Source organism: Cervus elaphus, chromosome 30 (genome assembly GCF_910594005.1).
Source record: "Cervus elaphus chromosome 30, mCerEla1.1, whole genome shotgun sequence".
Taxonomy (NCBI): domain Eukaryota; kingdom Metazoa; phylum Chordata; class Mammalia; order Artiodactyla; family Cervidae; genus Cervus; species Cervus elaphus.
Window position 1 is genome coordinate 44,486,663 of NC_057844.1, and position 19,429 is coordinate 44,506,091.

General features: G+C 41.4%; 1 pseudogene; it reads right to left on the reverse strand.

Moving 5' to 3' along the window:
* Positions 1 to 307: 307 nt before the first annotated feature.
* Positions 308 to 4,906, reverse strand: LOC122686676 (annotated as a pseudogene).
* Positions 4,907 to 19,429: the final 14,523 nt, after the last annotated feature.

Genomic DNA, 19,429 nt, shown 5'->3' on the forward strand with positions numbered 1-19,429 from the left:
TTGTGACTCACAAAGGCAGGTCCATTATCAGAGCCCATAGTCACTGGCAGCCCGTACCTAGGCACTATCTCCTCTAAGCTCTCCCTTAGCGGGGAAGGCTTCCACTCACCCCGAGAAGGTATCTACCAGAACCAACATATGGCGATACCCGTACTTGCCTGGCCTTATCTCAGTGAAATCTATCTCCCAGTGTTGCCCTGGCCCTTTCCCTCGGTACCTCGTTCCTGTGTGCTGCTTTTTCCCTGTTCTCATCAGCTGGCACGCTTTGCAAGCCTGGATTATCTCTCGTCCAGTTGTATTTTCCTCAAACACTGATCAACACTCAGATTCAGTCCATATTTGCTTTCATTTATCTACTGAGTGTACCCAAGCTTCTTCTTCAGAGACTCTGGCATCTCAGGGGGAGGAGGGCGAGGGAGCCTGAAGTAGACCTTCACAGAATCATAGATAAACCACTGTAGTGCAGTCAGAGTGCCGATCATGATGATGCGGGCAAAGAATCCCTTCCATACACCTCTAAATCCAAGTCTCTTGAGGACCTGAGAGGCACTGCTACCCTTCTCTTTATTCAACACAGACACCACAGAATCTGCAACAGTACATTCAAAGCATGGTGTATGGTATCTGTCTCATCCAAAGAGGAGCAACCCCCTTGTAGAACGCCTTTCCTTACATTTTGGGAGCTGCATCCCTCAGAGTGTTAGCATAAACTGGTTGGGTTTGAATTTGAAACTTAGCAGCTTCCATAGGAGCCAGAGCAATGTCAGCAAAGAATTCAGCACTGGCAAAAGCAGCCAAATACAGTGATGTGCGCCACACATAGGCATTCTCCTCTCCAAGCATGTTTCTGTACAAAACCTTGAAGACTTCATAAAAGCCAAACTTGCAGAGCCCCTGCAGGGAGTAGCCAATGAGGGTTGGGGCCCATCCTTTGGCCAAACCACGGAAACCATCCTCTTTGAGTGTAACTGAAAATCCATTAAAAATGCCCTTGTACTTCTGTGGGTCCACCTGCATATGGCATTTCACTAAATCCAGAGGAACAGCAGTGTGTGTCAGACCACAACTTAAGACCCCACCAAAGCCACACAGTGCATAAAACTTTGCGGAGCCATATTCACAACTGTACTCTTCTACCGTGGCGGCTCCAGCTTTCCTTTGCCCATCTTTTACATAGCTGCTCCCATCGGCGAACCATACTAGCTCTAGGGGTACACCAGTTAAGTCTTTTTGTGCTGCCAGGGCCTCAGCCAGTATCTCGCTGCAATCATGGAGCTACAAACAGCTGGAATGGCTTATTTGGGTTAGGCAGGGCAAGGGCTGGGGCTTCTAGTAGGGCCCGTCTGGGAGTCTGGAAAGCCTGTTTCATTGGCTCAGTCCAAGTCCAGTTTGGGGTCTCTTTACTTCCCTCATACAAGGGCTGGGCCTTCTCAGCAAACCCCATGATCCACAGTCTGCAATATCCAACAGTCCCCAGAAACTCTCTCACCTGGCGGGGGGTCTTGGGCTCTGGTATCTGCAATATTGTTTCCTTCATGGCCTGGGTTAGCCACATTTGCCCCTGCCTGATCTTATACCCCAAACAGGTGACCTCTTGCTGGGCTATTAATTGTGTAGCAGAAGGACCTCTGGGTGGCAAGTCTGATATTCGTAGATGTCCTCACTCAGAGCCTCTTGAACCTCTGTGGGATTACCGGTTGGCCTTCCCCTTCGGTCCACTCAAAGGCAAATATCTCCTGGCTCTGGGCCGCCAGGGGTAGGCTGAAAAAGGCATCTTTCAAGTCCAACACAGTGTACCAAGTGTACTCAGGCAGCAAACTGCTCAGGAGGGTATATGGGTTGGGGACAGTAGGGTGTATGTCACTCACCCATTTGTTGACTTCTCGCAGGTAATCTGTCCCCCCTGGCTTCTTCACCGGCAGTAAGGGGGTGTTCCAAGGGGATTGACACCGCTTGAGAATTCCGGCATCCATGAGACGTCAAATGTGGGGAGTGATCCTCCACCGATCTTCCTGGCTCGTGGGGTACTATCTCACCCTCACAGGAGTTGCCTAGGCCTTTAGCTCGATGACGACCGGATGTCTCTGTTTGGCCAGTCCCATCCCTGCCGTTTCAGCCCAGGCCAACGGGTATTTATTCATCTCTTAAGGCTAGGGATAAGACGTGTATCGGCTGTCCAAGTCCATCCATGACTGTCATTCTCCCAGCTCTGTAGGCTTAACTGAATAAAACCCAATGGCCTCTCCTTTCTTCCACAGAATCTTAGCATAATCAGTACTGCTATGACACAGGAACGGGATCTCATTTCTCTCCATTTCCTGCTTTAACCACTCTCTCCCCAAGAGTTCTCACCTGCTTAACCCCCTCTCTAGAAGGGACAGATGTTTTCACAATATCATCAATAGCCACCACTGGTCAGCAAGGTAAAGTGCCACAGCTGTGAGTAATCTTCAGCATAATTTTCTAGTTCCTCATGACTGCAATTCTACTTTTCATTACCCAGGACTTGGGGAGGGGTGCTGAGTCTTGACTCCCCTAGTCACTGTCTTCCCCCGCATATAGAACTCGAGTTCCAGGGAAGATTCTCTCTCTCTGGGTCGTACCTCTCCTCAGGTCCCTCTTAGGGCACTTGTTTTTCCAGTGCCCCTGTTCTCTGCAGTAGGCACACTGATCTTTCTTTAGGGCCTGCCTTTTTGGTTTCTGTTTTTCTCTCGTCCAGGGGTCTTAAGGTTCCCTCAATTCTGTTCCGGCTTTTATCCCCACAAAAAGAATCTGGGCTAGCTCCCTCTGGTTCTTCCGGTTTTCCCTCGTTCTATCCTTCCTGATCTTCTCAGCTAATTCCCTTTCCTCCCATCAAATTCGTTCTTCCCTTTCTTCTGGGGTCTCCCTATTATTAAAATACCTTTTCAGCTACTTTCAATAAATCCTGTATCGTCTGTTCTCCCAATCCCTCTATCTTTTGTAATTTCTTCCTAATATCTGGGGCTGCCTGATTTACAAACGCTAACAGGACTGCAGCGTGTGACTCCTCAGCCTGGGGGTCCATAGGTGTATATTGCCTGAAAGCTTCCATCAGCCCCTCTAGGAAGGCTGCCGGGCTCTCAGTGGGCTCTTGCCTTACTAAATCGGCTTTCTTGCTGTGGCCCACAGGCCAGCCATCAGATTCTGGCGGTACACTCGGAGACGCTCCCTACCTTCCGCTCGCTCAAAATCCCAGTTAGGCCGCAACAGAGGAAACCCCTTGTCCACGAGATGAGGCTGGGCGGTTGGCCTCCCGTCTGCCCCTGAGACCCGTTTCCGCGCTTCTGCCAGAATTTGCTCCTGCAACAGCTGCTGACAATCATAGTGAAAGGAGAGTTTCACCTGGTTGGGCTCTAGTTACTGAGGCTCACTTATTGTAGGGCCTTCAGAGTCTGCCAGAGTGTAGCCCTGGCCGGGACTCATCAATTGCCCCACAACCATTCGCCTGTTCACTGAAACTCCTGCCTGAAAAGAGTCTAATTAAAAACCAGAGACAATGCTGGCACACACACAAACACGGACAAACACGGAGAGCCGAAGACAAACACACAGACAGACAAACGTTGGCCGACAACACAGCGCTGGGTTTTCGGGCCCCCTGACCAGACCAGACTCGGGATCAGGAGAGGAACTCTTCTTCCAACAGAGCCGGCTGCCTTCCAGCGCGCTCGCTGGCCTCGGCCTTACGCCGGCTACAGAAAGCTTTCTCCTGTGCCAGATACCTTCCTGCTTCACAGCAGGGCCCCAGAATTACTCTGGGTTTTTCCTGTGCCAGATACCTTCCTGCTTTACAGCAGGGCCCCTCTGGACTTCCTGTCCTGCCTGAGACAATGCCGGCACACACACAAACACGGAGAGCCAAAGACAAACACACGGACAGCTGACAACACAGCGCTGGGTTTTCGGGCCCCCTGAGTTTTCCTGAGCACCGGTGCTATTATCTATCCTTCCCCTCTGTCCTGGAAGTGTTCTCTTCCCCCGGTAAAGGGATCCCAGACGAGCCCCCAAATGTTATGCTCGATGTCCAAATCCCCGAGTGGGAAGAGAGAAGGCCTCCAAGACAATGCAACTCGCAGGAAGGGAAGTTTATTACTGACTCGAGCCAGAACTCTCCGCCCGCAACCAACGCAGTGGTGTGGGTCAGAGAGCCCCGAGCCCAAGCTGTTACACAAATTTATAGGGTGAGAAGCAGATTGGTTACACGTTTGCAAAGCAATTTCATTGGTCAATACTTTCGTGCGTGCGGGACTTTCCTGGGGGTTTCTGCCCCGTTCCTAATTTCCTAATTGGCAAACATTGGTGAAAGCTAATTGGTCCTAATTGGCAAACAGTGGTCATTGTTAAGCGAAAGCTACCTGATAGTAGGAAGGCCTACTCCTAATCTAAGTTGCGTTACTTCTGCTCGCCTCACAGCAGTATTTCTGGTGTTGAGCTATACGGAATTTTCCTCTCTGGGTGATTCACGTCACATGAAGAATGACTGTTCTTTGGTGCCCAGAAAGTTTTGTCTGCCTTTCTGTATGAAACTGTTAAAAAAAAATTGGGAAGCAGCTGAAAATGACAGAAAAGAAGGCATGTGTGAATTTTAACAGAGGAATTTTCTTTTGTGTGCGTGTGTGTCCATCCTCTTAGGAAAAGGCCACGACTACAGGGCCTTCCATTTTTCTCCAGGACAAATGAGCTATGAGCCTCCCATTAACAAGTTGGACATATTTACAAGAATACTGACTTACAGAGGGGAAATAAGTACTTCCGGGACCACGAGACGCTGCCACTGCTCCAAGGCTATCCCGTCAGGAATACAGATTGATGCTGTAGGTTGATTTATTCTGGTACTTTTTTCTGCAGCCACAGCCCAAACTTCTGCATGCGGGATTCCATTCATTGCCAAGTTATGTGCACTGGATACAATACTCAGATTTATATTAGAATATTATAATTTTGAATAGATAGGGTGGATGGATAGACAGACAGATAGATAGGTGCTGAGATTAGAGAACAGAATCTCCACTATTTCTTTTAAGGAAAAAAAAGTGACATTTTTTCCAAGCAAAGAAATGAGCTGCTAGCATTTTCAGTTTTGTCTTTTTTAAAGAGAAGTTTTGTGCTGTAAGATCATAGAGCAGTATGTCTTTCTATTCCTATGTGTACCCTCAGGGGATAGTATACAGATGAAGGAAATGTGCATAATATTAGTAAGTGAAAGGAGAACTTGTAATATGGGGAAAGCACCTCCTTGTGGATAACCTACATGAAGAGATAGTGGACATGTTGCTCATTAGTGAAAAGAACATAAAATACAATGTGAAGAGTTCATGTCACAGAGCCAGCACGCGTGGGTCATTAGCATTGACCCCTCTTGAGATTGGCTTCCCTGGTGTCTCAGATGGTAAAGCATCTACCTGAAGTGCAGGCAACCTGGGTTTGATCCCTGGGTTGGGAAGAACCTCTGGGGAGGGAAATGACAACACACTCCAGTACTCTTGCCTGGAAAATTCCATGGACGGAAGAGCCTGGTAGGCTACAGTCCATGGGGTTCCAAAGAGTTGGACATGACTGAGTGACTTCACTTTCTTTGTTTCCTCTTGAGATGACATTTAGAACTAAAATCTATTATACTTAGCCAAGGATTGTGTATGAGAGGAAGTATCTATGCTATCCTGTGGGGACAAATGGGCATTGATGACACCAGCCATACTGAAAAGAATGGAACTCTGGATTTTAGCATCAGGGAAGGTTTACACAGGGAATACATCTGAACTCAGGTTCCCAAAGTTCACTTCCATCCTCTGGATATTATGTCCCAGATTCCTCATGTCTATGAAAAAATAATGGGATCCAAGCTCTAGAGAGGATTTTAATACTTGAGTGAATTCCTGGTCTTCTTTAAATATTTTTTAAAATATAGTGGAAGCCTGGAAACTGTTTCCTAAACTCAAGAGATCTCCACTAGACTTATTTCATTCACCGCACTCAGCAGTTACTAACACACAAGTGAAGTGAAGTTGCTCAGTCTTGTCTGACTCTTTGCAACCCCATGGACTGTAGTCTACCAGGCACCTCTGTCCATGGAATTTTCTAGGCAAGAATACTGGAGTGGGTTGCCATTTCCTTCTCCAGGGGATCTTCCCGACTCAGGGATCGAGCCTGGGTCTCCCACACTGCAGGCAGACACTTTATCATCTGAGCCACCTGGGAAACCCTAAAGCTACACATAAAACTTTGTTGTTCAGCCAATGGTTATTGCTCCTGAAACAGTGACAGTGAGACTGCCAACAAACACAAATTTAGTCAAGATTTTTCTCTGCCTTGATTGTTTTACAAGAGAAAAAATAAAACTAGTAAACAAATATAGTTTTAAATGTTCAATATAAACACAAAGTAAAGCATCAGCAGATTGTCTATTACATGTAAATATTTTAAATGATGTTACAAACAGATGGTAAGAATATAGAAATGACTATTGTCTTGCATCCTGCCAACAGTGTTGTGAGTACAAACCATTTTGATGACAGATAGTGAAATATATCACTCATATCTTATCAAAGTGCTCATATTTTGTGACCAAGCAACTGCAGTTCTGAAAAATGTAAATTAAAAAGATAAGTAGATATATTGAATTTTAAAAATAGTTTTATGCTGATAAAAGTTATCACTGCACTTAGCTTTTGATTTAATGATGAATGAGAAAATAGGCAGTCTTTGAGAATCTTGGAAATAGTCTATATATTGATCTGGTTAAAGAAGTTTGTTTAATTTGTGAAATTTCGAGCCATGCACTTATAACATGTGCACTGCTCTGTAACCATGATACATTTCAATAAACTGTTTATTTCCAAATAAGCAATAAACACTTCATAGTTTTTTTTGGTTTTTTTGTTTGTTTGTTTTTAACTCCAGACTTGGTGTATTCAACTGCACAGTCTAGGTCATGAGTAGTAGTATGACATATTCTACATGACCAAACCCCACTGTAAAAGAGGAAAGATTCAGGTAGAGAAAATGCCTAACAACTAAACTCAAATCCAAGCCTCCTGTTTCTGAGCTTGTTCCACTTCAGGAGGACTTGTAGTCATTGAACAGATTTTTATTATTTACATATGATGTGACAGGCACTTTGCTACATGTTGGGCATACAACATCAACAAAATAAAACATCATCAGCAAAAGAGAAATCTGGGCTCCTCCAGGGCTTACATTCTAGTTGACATGTCAAAATACATTTAAAAACTGAGTTCAGAAACCTAATGTGATATAATGGGGGAACAGATCACTAATTGTCTATCAAAATCTACTTATCCCCTGTTTTTTAATAATATGACTTCCTATTTTTAGCTGGATTACAAACACTCAAGTCATGTTTATGTTTCTTAGCATACCTAGCAGTTAGATGTAGCCAAAAGAGTGAGTACTAACTGATGGGATTTAAGGATAAGTACAGGGTGTTCTTCGTGAGAATGTTTCTTTCTTTCCTTCCTTTCTCCTCACTTTTTCTTACTGGCCTGGGCCAAGGCTATGAGGGCTAGTACTAGATCATTAATTTTATATGAAACCATATTTGAGAATTGTAAAGGATAAGATAGAAACTAATTCTCTGATACCAATGCATTAGACCTAGATAACTTGCCTTTTGACATGTTTTACTTACTTGAAACTGAAATAAAATTATATCTTATGTAAGACTCTGTTACTTTGGATTTCAGTCACTAATAGTTAAAAATATTCAAACAAAACAACTTACTAAGAATATGTGCCATTTTATTGGTATCCAAGGTCATCCAGAAAACCAGCTGGCCAATTAAAGTGCTATTTCCTATTAACTCAAAGGCATTTGTAGCCACTATTCAGCCCATATATGCAAAGTGTTATATAGGTCAAGGCAAAGTTCAGTTCAAGGAAAGAGATGAGAACATGTATACCCAATATCTCAGTCCTGACAAAGGACTGATATTGTCTTCTATCCATATACATATATATGTATAATATACACATATCAATGCTACAGCAGATGTAGAGAGTCTGAATTACAGCAGAGAAAATTTTAATTTTCCCACATTCATCCTATATATTTCTCTTCCCAAATCTAATATTGGTAAATATAATCTGATTCCATTTGAAATATTCCACATCAGAAGCAATTTCATAATGAATATACAAAGGCATTATTAGTTTAGTTGTTTATGCTTAACCCAATTGAACATTATGTTTTCAACAATAAAAAAGACGCATAAAAGTGGTAGTATTTCACATTATAAGATGCTATCTATATATCCTGAGTTTTAAAATTGAACAGTAAAAAATATGAGAAAGAAACCTAACCTTAACCCTAACCCTAACCCCTAACCCTGACCCTAGCCCTAATTAAGCCTGGGAACTACCTCACATCTATTTTGAACTAATTTCAGACTGAAGAAAAGAAAAGTTTATTCTAAGCTAAGAAATTCAGATTTGTAATTAACTCTGGTCTGTTTTCTGTAACTGCTGAGAAATCTGCATTGACTTTGTGTCCAAAAACTGGTTATATGTTTATCTCAAAGAACTAATTTGTAAAAATGTTTCAAGCTTTCCTTTTCAAGAATGCCAAGGTCAATGATTAACTTAGCATTTTCTCATGATACATCCTTTCTTTGTGTTTTAATTGTATTAAATAACCAGATTCAAAGAGTAAAGTGAGAATTTAGAGAGAACATTAGAGATACCCAGCAAAGATAGCTTGTTTTCTGATTACAAGGAAAGATTTATAGTACTATGTGTAAAGGTAATCCCTATTTCTTATTTCTTTCTTTTTCTTTTTTTTTTTTTTTTCTTTTAACTAAAGAGGAAAAACAGCAAACTCGCTGAGAGTAAAACCTAATAAAGATAAAGATAAAACTTCATTACAGACATTCATATCCTTGGTCAGTTACCATCAGTGCAAAGATAAATTCCTGCCATAGTAATGATTTCTCCTGGCTGACTTCCAGGAACTGCTGCTCCCAAAATAAAGCATAAAGATACAACCCAGTGCCTCCAGGACTGTTGGATCTCTAACTTTAAAAAGAGATGCACTTTAAAATTCAATTTCCTCATCTGTAAAATGATGGAGTAGGAGAAGATGATTGTGAGATATCTTTTGAGAATATATTAATATGTTTTGTTTAAGACAATAATCTAGAGTTGGGGGAAATATATATATACACATATATATGTATATATATATATATATAAAATGAAATATTCATCTAATTAGTAAGAAATCTCATTTTTTCCTTGCTAACATATTACCACTTGGTTCATTTAAATAATGAATAACTGAGAGAAGCCCAATTAAAGGTGATAAGTCAATATGTTTTACTTCATTTCTCTCCAGCAAAAAATTATTGAAGACCAACTACATCTGTAAAGAAGTGAGGGTATAGCTTCAATTCCTATAACAATAAAGAAAGGGAAAAGAGAAACAACTCCACCTTCAATATAAAAAAGCAATAGCCTCAAATCCCAAAGAATGGTACAGATAAACTTACTGGAAAATTGCACAAGACTGTGGTACACACTTTTCTATTGCTGTACAGTGAAATCTAGACCAAAATGAAAAACAAAAACAAAACACATTTAAAAGCCTACATATGTCTCTACAGACCTTGATCAGAAAACAGCTTTCTCTATATTAAGTCCCACATTTCTCTAAGATCTATTAAAGTATCTTACTTTTTAATCAGAGTGACAAGACACTGGAGTATGGGCAGGGTTTGAAGAGGAGATTACTTTGGTAGATTCAGTTCCACTCTAATAAATTTTAGGAAATGTTAACTGCAGAGGGAGACATGAAGTGTCATGTGCTCTGCTGTGGAGAATGAGAGTGCAGACTCAGACTTTACATAAAACTTGTGAAAGCCATCTTAGAAATAGCAGAAAAATTGAGTAAATGTGATTGAATACAGGTAAGGAAAAAATAAAACAAAAACAAGCATAAAATAAGAAGTTACATAAAACCCTACAGGGCTGTCCCAGTGGTTCAGACAGTACAGATACAGCCTGCAATACAGGAAACCCAGGTTCAATCCCTGGGTCAGGAAGATCCCCTGGAGAAGGGAGTAGAAAGACATTCCAGTATTCTTGCCTGGAGAATTTCACAGACAGAGGAGCTTGGTGGGTTACAGTCCATGGGATTGCAAAGGGTTGAACACAACTGAGCAATTAACAATTTCATTTTCACATAAAACATTATTAGATTGATTTATGAATACTGAATATTGCTAATGAAATGTAAACAGCACATGGAATATATTTTTTTAAATCAAGCTATAGAAGATGTTGACATACAAATGTAATTTTAGTTGGATATTAAAAGAAAATATTGTGCTGTAAAGAAAATTATTCAAAGTTTCAAAACTATGTAAGCTAGCAAAATAAAAAATCAGGAAATAGTTGAAAAGCAAGACAGGAAAGTCATGAATGGGGAAAAAAAACACAGCTTTGCATCAGACTTTTCCACAGTATTACATTGTTGCAGAAAATATGGCCAAAATGTTAACAAATTTCTGAAGAATTAATGTCTGACTAATAACTGTTGTCCTGTAATTCTGAGGACAGAAATCAGATATTTTCACACATCCAAGAATGTACGGACTAGCCTATACATTATTTCTTGTTGAAATTGAAAGCAAACTTTAATGATTACTAAATAAGGAAATTCAGCCAACCAAAAGATGACTCAAAGAACTTAACAATGGACAAAGTTTTGTAAAAGTAATTTATTGAGAATAATCTATTATTTTAATTGTAAAGCTGAAACTATCCATTTCATGAAATTATAAAATATAAATGTCATAAACATTTGTAAATAATAAATATGCAATTCAAATAATATATCTTGATTACATAAAATCATATTAAATACTTAAAATCTGGATATAGAGAAGGAATGTTGAAAAAAGTATAATAGTATTTTTTCCATTTTTGGTAGTAACTTAATAACACACACCTACCTTTAAAATTATAGCTGAAAAAGTATAATTTCAAACCTTTGTATTTGTAACTATAATTTTATGATTATACTTCTCATTTAAAATATTTAATTTAATTCTATTTCACTTTTTTTTGAATATTCAAATAAAAGTATGCCATTTTTATAAAATAGTGCCATATATAACATACTTTGTGTACTATATATTATAAATGTGAAATTTGATGTTCTCAGTATTGTTAACACAGACAGACAAGTACCCTAATAAGGCATCCTAAGGATCCTATGGAAACAAAGAAATGGATACTTCCAGATCATTCAAAATGTGTTTCTTGGAAAAGATAATATTTAATATGAATCTTGAAAAAAATTAAAGGAGTTATAACCCAGGAGTATGTGGACATAAAGGCATTTATAAATTCTCACAAAGGGTAATATTTATATATCATGTAGTGTTAAGTCCCTTCAGCCAAGTCCGACTCTCTGAGACCCTATGGACTGTAGCTTGCCAGGATCCTCTGTCCATGGGATTTCCCAGGCAAGAATACTGGAGTGGGTTGCCATTGCCTTCTCCAGGATCTTCCTGACCCAGGGATCTAACTCACATCTCTTGTGTCTCCTGCATAGGCAGGCAGCTTCTTTCCCACTACTGCCACCTGGGAAGCCCATATTACATGGAGGATGTGAAAATATTACCATACTCTATTTTGGTCACAAAAAAATAAACTAATAGACACAAAAAAGAGTCTTCATCCAGCTGCCTGTGTCCTCCCTTAGGTGGCCATGGGACAGTGGGGGTAGTGGTAGACGAAATTAGGCTACCCATCCTCTCTTCCCTCTGGCGTATCCTGTCATTCGCTTCCTCCACCCGCATCTTCCCTTTAGTTTAACCATCCCTTTACTTTGGGGAACCTTTGGGGACCTCTAGAACACACACGGCCTGTCCTGCCTGTAGGCAAACCCCCTCCCTTCCCTCCCCAGTCTTCCATCTTCCCCCATCCCCACACTCCAGACCTGGCACCCCTCCGTCCCCTGCTGGCCAGAGAAGGGAGGGTGCAGATGGCCTGAAGTCCAAACCATCGCTCAAGCTACCGAAAGACACCATGACCTTTCTCCCCTTGATTGTTTACACTCTTTTTTAATAGTTAGAGTTAGAACTTAATTATAGTGAAAGTTAAGTTCCTGACTTTGAGCCCTCCCTGCGCCTGGTGGGCCCGGCTGATGCTTTGTACTAAGAAGCCCGCGATGGCCCCGCACCTGAGCATTTGCAGACAGGCAGGGATGACCATTCTAGGCCCTAACGGTTCTCTCGGCGCTCAGAATGCACCAGGGGCCCACCAGGGTCGGAATGGGACTTCCAGAGTGCTTTGTAGTATCTACTGGTGATGTTTCTGAAGGAAAACCAATAAGGAAACCTGGGCACTTTCCTCTGGTTTGGTTACAGGATGCCTAATTTCTGAATCGTGGGCTGCACTGTCCTGGGAGCATGATCATGACTCATCTAGACCCTGTACCAAGAGACTAACCACTCCATATTGAAGAGACCTCACCACCTTTGTTCCTAAAGTTGACTATTGGCCACACGCATGTACTTCAAAGAATCCCTGATGGAGATATGTTCTACCAGTGTCCTTTCTAGAAGAAGGAAACGGACTGGATCGCCGTGGAGGTTCCCCCTACCTGGGCCAGGAGAAGGATGTGGCACAGGAGGTCCTTGTGGCTGCTTAACTCTGTCTGTCATAGGTTAAGGTTAACGCTTCGTCAGCTCTTTGCTCTGCCTGCACGTGAACACAGTTGTGGACTCACCGCGTGGGTGAAAAGCCTGCAATTTCAGGGCTGCCTTCCTAGCTCTGTCTTAGGTGACAGCAGGATTGGAGCTCCAGGCAGGTAAAACCTGGCTACTAGGTTTTATTTTTCCTCCATGAAAACTCATTCTTCGGTGTTTGTGTTTGGCTGCGAACCGAGAGGGAAAAGCTGGTCTGTTAGAACCTGTAGGGAGGCGGCCCCGGGAGGCCCCTTCCGTGAGTCTGGCATGATCAGCTCTGACCTATCCGCACTTAAGAGCTCGAAATGAAGACTTCTTCAGCTGCATTCAGATATCTAAGTTGCTCCAGATGCCAGTACATTTTGCAGAGGTATCACCCAAAAGACTCTTCCGCAGGCTTTCTGCAAGGCCCTCTCCACTCTACCCTTGTCGTTCTTCTAGCTCTGGCTCAAGGGGATATTGATTCCTCACATGCATGAAGACTCCTCCCAACTCAAGCTTCACTCAGTCCCCTGTATGACTGTTCTAGCATTCTGGATAGTTCCTTTATCAACAAATCCTGACGCTGCCATTGTGTGTTACAGAGGTTGCTGATTGCCTGTCCCCAAATTCATTCTCCCTTTCTTTCAAAATAACAGAACGTTGCCTACCAGAATAAATATGGCACATGACAAAATTAGCACTAAGACATAAGCAGCAGTTTTGTATGAAATTTCCAGAAAGTTTATTTAGACGGGGAAGGCTACTCTCTTCTCATTATACTTGCTCCTCATTTCTTGCGTCCAAAATGGAGAAAGGTGAGCCCAAGCATGGGTTTTAGACCACAGAGTAACACATTAAGGATTGGAAACAGTGAAAAGAACCCAAACTTTGTAGCATTATGATTGCAGGCTCAGTTATTCAGTCATGTCCACTGTTTGTAACCCCCAGGGGGTGGCCAATAAGGCTCCACTGTTCATGGAACTTTCTGGTCAATAGTACTAGAGTGGGTTGCCTTTTCTTTCTCCAGGAAATCTTTCCCACCCAGAGATCTAACCCACAGCATTATGATTAGGGAACTACTTTCTTAATCCTGGAATGCCCCAACTCTCTTAACAGGAAAGAGAAACTCTAAAAGCTGGTGTGGAAGGGGTTCTGTGAAGTGCAGCATGCAACAGAACCTAATTTCAAACATGAATATTTACTGAAGCTTATTTCAAAAGTCTTTCTATCTACATTAACTTAGAAAATATCATGTGTCTGTTGATGGGGAAATATAAATTATAATAAATAATTCATTCTTATATATCTCATATTTTCAAATTTTTAAAATATATCTAAAATATTTTTAAAAATTGAGAAAGATCCCTTAAAAATCAAAGTTGATAAATATTTGGCATCATGTTATAGTAATTTATTTGTTAGAGCTCTTTGTATGCTCTGGCTTGCATGTTCAGGCAGAAATAACCCAGATGTAATTTTCTCAGGTTTTTCAGGTGGTATAACACAGACATAATTTTCTCAGATTGACTGTCTTTGAATTCAGTAACAAGATTCAGACAAACACATGGATGGTTGGGCTTCCACAATAAATCTAATTAAAGCAGGCATAGTATAACTTTGTAATTCTGTGATTCAATAGGTGGGACTGAAAAAGAGCTAGTGATATTTAGAAAAGGGTAATATGACAAAGGACTTAACATTTCCTAAAAACTTCCTCATAGAACCTTCACTGAAGTCTTTTTTATTCAACTGCATCTTAGGATCTCTCCTCCTCTTTCTTTATTATGCAGAGTATATTCTTCTATAGGAGACTTGTAACCACTATCAAAGTATTTTATCAGCAAAGCCAATGTCTCCCTATCCAAATATGTTTTCCAAGCTTTTAAGGTAATAATTATTGTCACAAGGGCAATGGGTAATGTGCTAAGTTAAATACAAAAGAAAATTTTGAAAAACATTCCATGTGTGTTATATGATCTTTCTTTTTCCTTACAAAATAAAGAAAATGATGGGATATTCTAAGAAAAGGCCTTGCAAATATTTATTTGGGTTAAGAATAATTCAGATTTTCCTTTGAATATTTTAGAAAAAGTACAAAAACTGCCAAATGTCAAGTGCCCAGAAAGGCTGCTGGGAATTGTGATTTTCAAACTTTTTCTACCTCACAATAGAGCCAATGAATGTGTATATATATATATATACATATACATATATGTGTATATATATTTCCCTGTAATCTATTGCCTTTTATACATCCCCCTTTAAAACTTTGGAGGCACATCTCTCTTGGTACTGTCATATACAATTGGCACTTACCAAGAGCACTGCCAATGACTGAACAACAAAGGCATTTGCCATCTGCCTCTACAGAAATTTATCCCTATGCTGCTATGGCTGTTGACCTTCAACAACCCTTGAGGGAATTCAGGGTGGAGTGAGGCACTCTATTCTCAAGGGAATCTGGTGAGACAGGTCTTTAGAGAGTTGGATGATTTCAGGAACATAATTTATGATTTCAGTCCTTGCATCTCCTCATATCTCATTTCAGTTCAGATGCTCAGTCAAGTCCATCTCTTTGCAACCCCATGGAATGCAGCACACCAAGGCGTCCCTGTCCATCACCAACTTCCAGAGCTTACCCAGACTCATGTATATTGAGCCGGTGATGCCATCCAACCATCTCATCCTCTGCCGTCCCCTTCCTCCTCCTACCCTCAATCTTTCCCAGCATCAGGGTCTTTGAGTCAGTTCTTTGCATCAGGCAGCCAAAGTATTGGAGATTCGGCTTCAGCATCAGTCCTTCCAGTGAATATTCAAGACTAATTTGCTTGAGGATTGACTGGTTGGATCTCCTTGCTGTCTGAGGGACTCTCAAGAGTTTTCTCCAACACCACAGTTCAAAACCCTCATTCTTCAGTACTCAGCTTTCTTTATAGTCCAACTCTCACATACATACATGACTACTAGAAAAACTATAGTTTTGACTAGATGGACCTTTGTTGGGAAGGTAATGTCTCTGCTTTTTAATATGCTGTCTTTGTTTGTCTAACTTTTCTTCCAAGTAGCAAGCATCTTTTAATTTCATGGCTGCAGTCACCATCTGCAGTGATTTTGGAGCCTAAATAATTGAAGTCTGTCACTGTTTTCACTGTTTCCCCATCTATTTGCCATGAAGTGATGAGATCAGATTCCATGGTCTTAGTTTTCTGAATATTGAACTTTAAGCCAACATTTTCACTCTCCTCTTTCACTTTTATCAAGATGCTCTTTAGTTCTTCACTTTCTGCCATAAGGGTGTTGTTATCTGCATATCTGAGGTTATTGATATTTCTCCCAGAAATCTTGATTCCATCTTGAGCTTCATCCAGCCTGGCATTTCTCATGATGTACTCTGCATATGAGTTACATAAGCAGAGTGACAACATACAGCCTTGATGTACTCCTTTCCCAATATGGAACCAGTCTGTTGCTCCATGTCCAGTTTTAACTGTCGCTTATTGACCTGCATACAGATTTCTCAGGAGGCAGGTGATGTGGTCTGGTATTCCTGTCTCTTTAAGAATTTTCCATAGTCAGCTGTGATCCCTACAGTCAAAGGCTTTGGCATACTCAGTAAAGAAGAAATAGATGTTTTTCTTTTTTTTTCTGGAACTCTCCTGCTTTTTCGATGATCCAGCGAATGTTGGCAATTTGATCTCTGGTTCCTCTGCCTTTTCTAAATCCAGCTTGAACATCTGGAAATTCACAGTTCACATGTTGTTGAAGCCTGGCTTGGAGAATTTTGAGTATTACTTTGCTAGCGTGTGAAATGAGTGCAATTGTGTGGTAGTTTGAACATTCTTTGCCTTGATTTTCTTTGGGATTGGAATGAAAACAGACCTTTTTCAGTTCTGTGCCCATTGCTGAGTTTTCCAAATTGCTGACATATTGAGTGCAGCACTTTCAGAGCATAACCTTTTAGATTTTGAAATAGCTCAACTGGAATTCCATCACCTCCACTAGCTTTGTTCATAGTGATGGTTCCTAAGGCCCATTTGACTTTGTATTCCAGGATGTCTGGCTCTAGATGAGTTGCCACACCATCATGATTATTAGGATCATGAAGATTTGTTTGTTTGTTTTTTTTTCCTTGTATAGTCCTTATGTGTATTCTTGCCACCTCTTCTTAATATATTCTGCTTCTGTTAGGTCCATACTTTATCTGTCCTTTATTGTGCCAATCTTTGCATGAAAATTTCCCTTGGTATTGTTCATATTATTGAAGAGATCTCTAGTCTTTCCCATTGTATCGCTTTCCTCTATTTCTTTGCACTGATCACTGAGGAAGGCTTTCTTATCTCTCCTTGCTATTCTTCAGAACTCTGCATTCAAATGGATATACCTTTCCTCGTCTCCTTTGCCTTTCACTTCTCTTCTTTTCATAGCTGTTTGTAATTCCTCCTCAGACAAACATTTCTTTTTCTTGGGGATGGTCTCAATCACTGCCTCCTATACAATGTCAGGAACCTCCATCCATAGTTCTTCAGGCACTCTCTCTATCAGATCTGATCCCTTGAATTTATTTGTCACTTCCTCTGTATAGTCATAAGAGATTTGGTTTCGATCATACCTAAATCAATTTCATTTAGGTTTAGTGGTTTTCCCTATTTTCTTCAATTTAAGTCTGAATTTTTTGGTAAGGAGTTCATGATCTGAACCACAGCCAGCTCCTGGTCTTGTTTTTGGTGACTGTATAGAGCTTCTCCATCTTTTGCTGCAAAGGGTATAATCGATCTGGTTTTGGTATTAACCATCTGGTGATGTCCATGTGTAGAGTCTTCTGTTGTTTGAAGAGGGTGTTTGCCATGACCAGTGCATTCTCTTGGCAAAACTGTTGGCCTTTGCCCTGCTTCATTTTGTACTCCAAGGCCAAATTTGCCTGTTATTCTGGGTGTTTCTTGACTTCCTACTTTTGCATTCTAGTCCCCTACAAGGAAAAGGACATTTTCTGTGGGTGTTAGTTCTAAAAGGTCTCGTAAGTCTTCATAGAACCATTCAACTTAAGCTTCTTCAGCATTATTGATTCGGTCATAGACTTGGATTACTGTGATATTCAATGGTTTGCCTCAGAAGCAAGAGAGATCATTCTGTTGTTTTTGAGATCGCATCCAAGTACTGCATTTCAGACTCTCTTGTTGACTATGATGGCTACTCCATTTCTTCTAAGGTATTCTTTCCCACAGTAGTAGATATAATGGTCATCTGAGTTAAATTCACCCATTCCAGTCCATTTTAGTCTGCTGATTCCAAAAATGTCGATGTTCACTCTTGCCATCTCCTGTTTAACCATTTACAATTTACCATGATTCATGGACCTCACATTCTAGGTTCCCATGCAATATTGCTCTTTACAACATCAGACTTTACTTCTGTCACCAGTCCCATCCACTAGTGGGTGTTGTTTTTGCTTTGGCTCCATCTCTTCATTCTTTCTGGAGTTATTTCTCCACTGTTCTCTAGGAGCATATCGGGGACCTACCAACCTGGAGAGTTCATCTTTCAGTGTCCTATCTTTTTGCATTTTCATACTGTTCAAGGGGTTCTCAAAGCAAGAATACTGAAGTGGTTTGCCATTCCCTTCTCCAGTGGACCACATTTTGTCAGCACTCTCCACCATGACCTGTCCATCTTGGGTGGCCATACACGGCATGGCTCATAGTTTCCCTGAGTTAGACAAGGCTGTGGTCCATGTGATCAGACTGGTTAGTTTTCTCTGATTGTGGTTTTCAGTCTGTCTGCCTTCTGATGGAGAAGGATAAGAGGCTTATAAAAGCTTTCTGATGGAAGAGACTAACTGAGGGGGAAACTGGGTCTTGTTCTGATGGGCCGGGCCATGTTCAGTAAATCTTTAATCCAATTTTGTGCTGAAGAGTGGGGCTGTGTTCCCTCCCTGTTATTTGACCTAAGGCCAAACTATGGTGGAAGTAATCAAGATAATGGCAACCTCCTTCAAAATGTCCCAATGCAGGCACTGCTACACTCTGTGCCCCCAACCCTGCAGCAGGCCACCTCCAACCCACGCCTCTGCCAGAGACTCCTGGACACTCACGGGCAAGTCTGGGTCAGTCTCTTGTGGGGTCACTGCTCCTTTCTCCTGGGTCCTGGTGCACAGAAGTTTCTGTTTGTGCCCTCCAAGAGCCTGTTTCCTCAGACCTGTGTAAGTTCCAGTGGCTGTATGGTGGGTTAATGGTGACCTCCTCCTAGAGGGCTTATGCCATACCCAGGTCTACTACACCCAGAGCCCCTGCCCCTGCAAAAGTCCACTGCTGACCTGTCCCTCCTCAGGAGACATTAAAACACAGCTCTGTCTCAGTCTCTGTGGGGTCTCTGGGTCCTGGTGCACACAAGGTTTGTTTGAGCCCTCTGAACGGGTATGGGGTTTAATTCTAAACACAAGTTTGCCCCTCCTACTGTCTTGCTGGGGCTTCTCTGCCCTTGGATGTCCAGTATCTCCCCACAGAAGCATTAAACCCCTTCATGGTGACATCAGATCTTCATGACTAACGAAAACCTTTTGTAAAATGAGTGCTTCATAGTATTGAACTCCCCCTTCACCAAAACCTTATATATTGATTTTCCCCCACTGCTACTTTATAGCAGTCTTTCAGAGCTATCTGAGATGTTGCCTCCCAGGCTGCAGTCCTCATTTTGCCCCCAAATAAAACTTAACTCAGAAC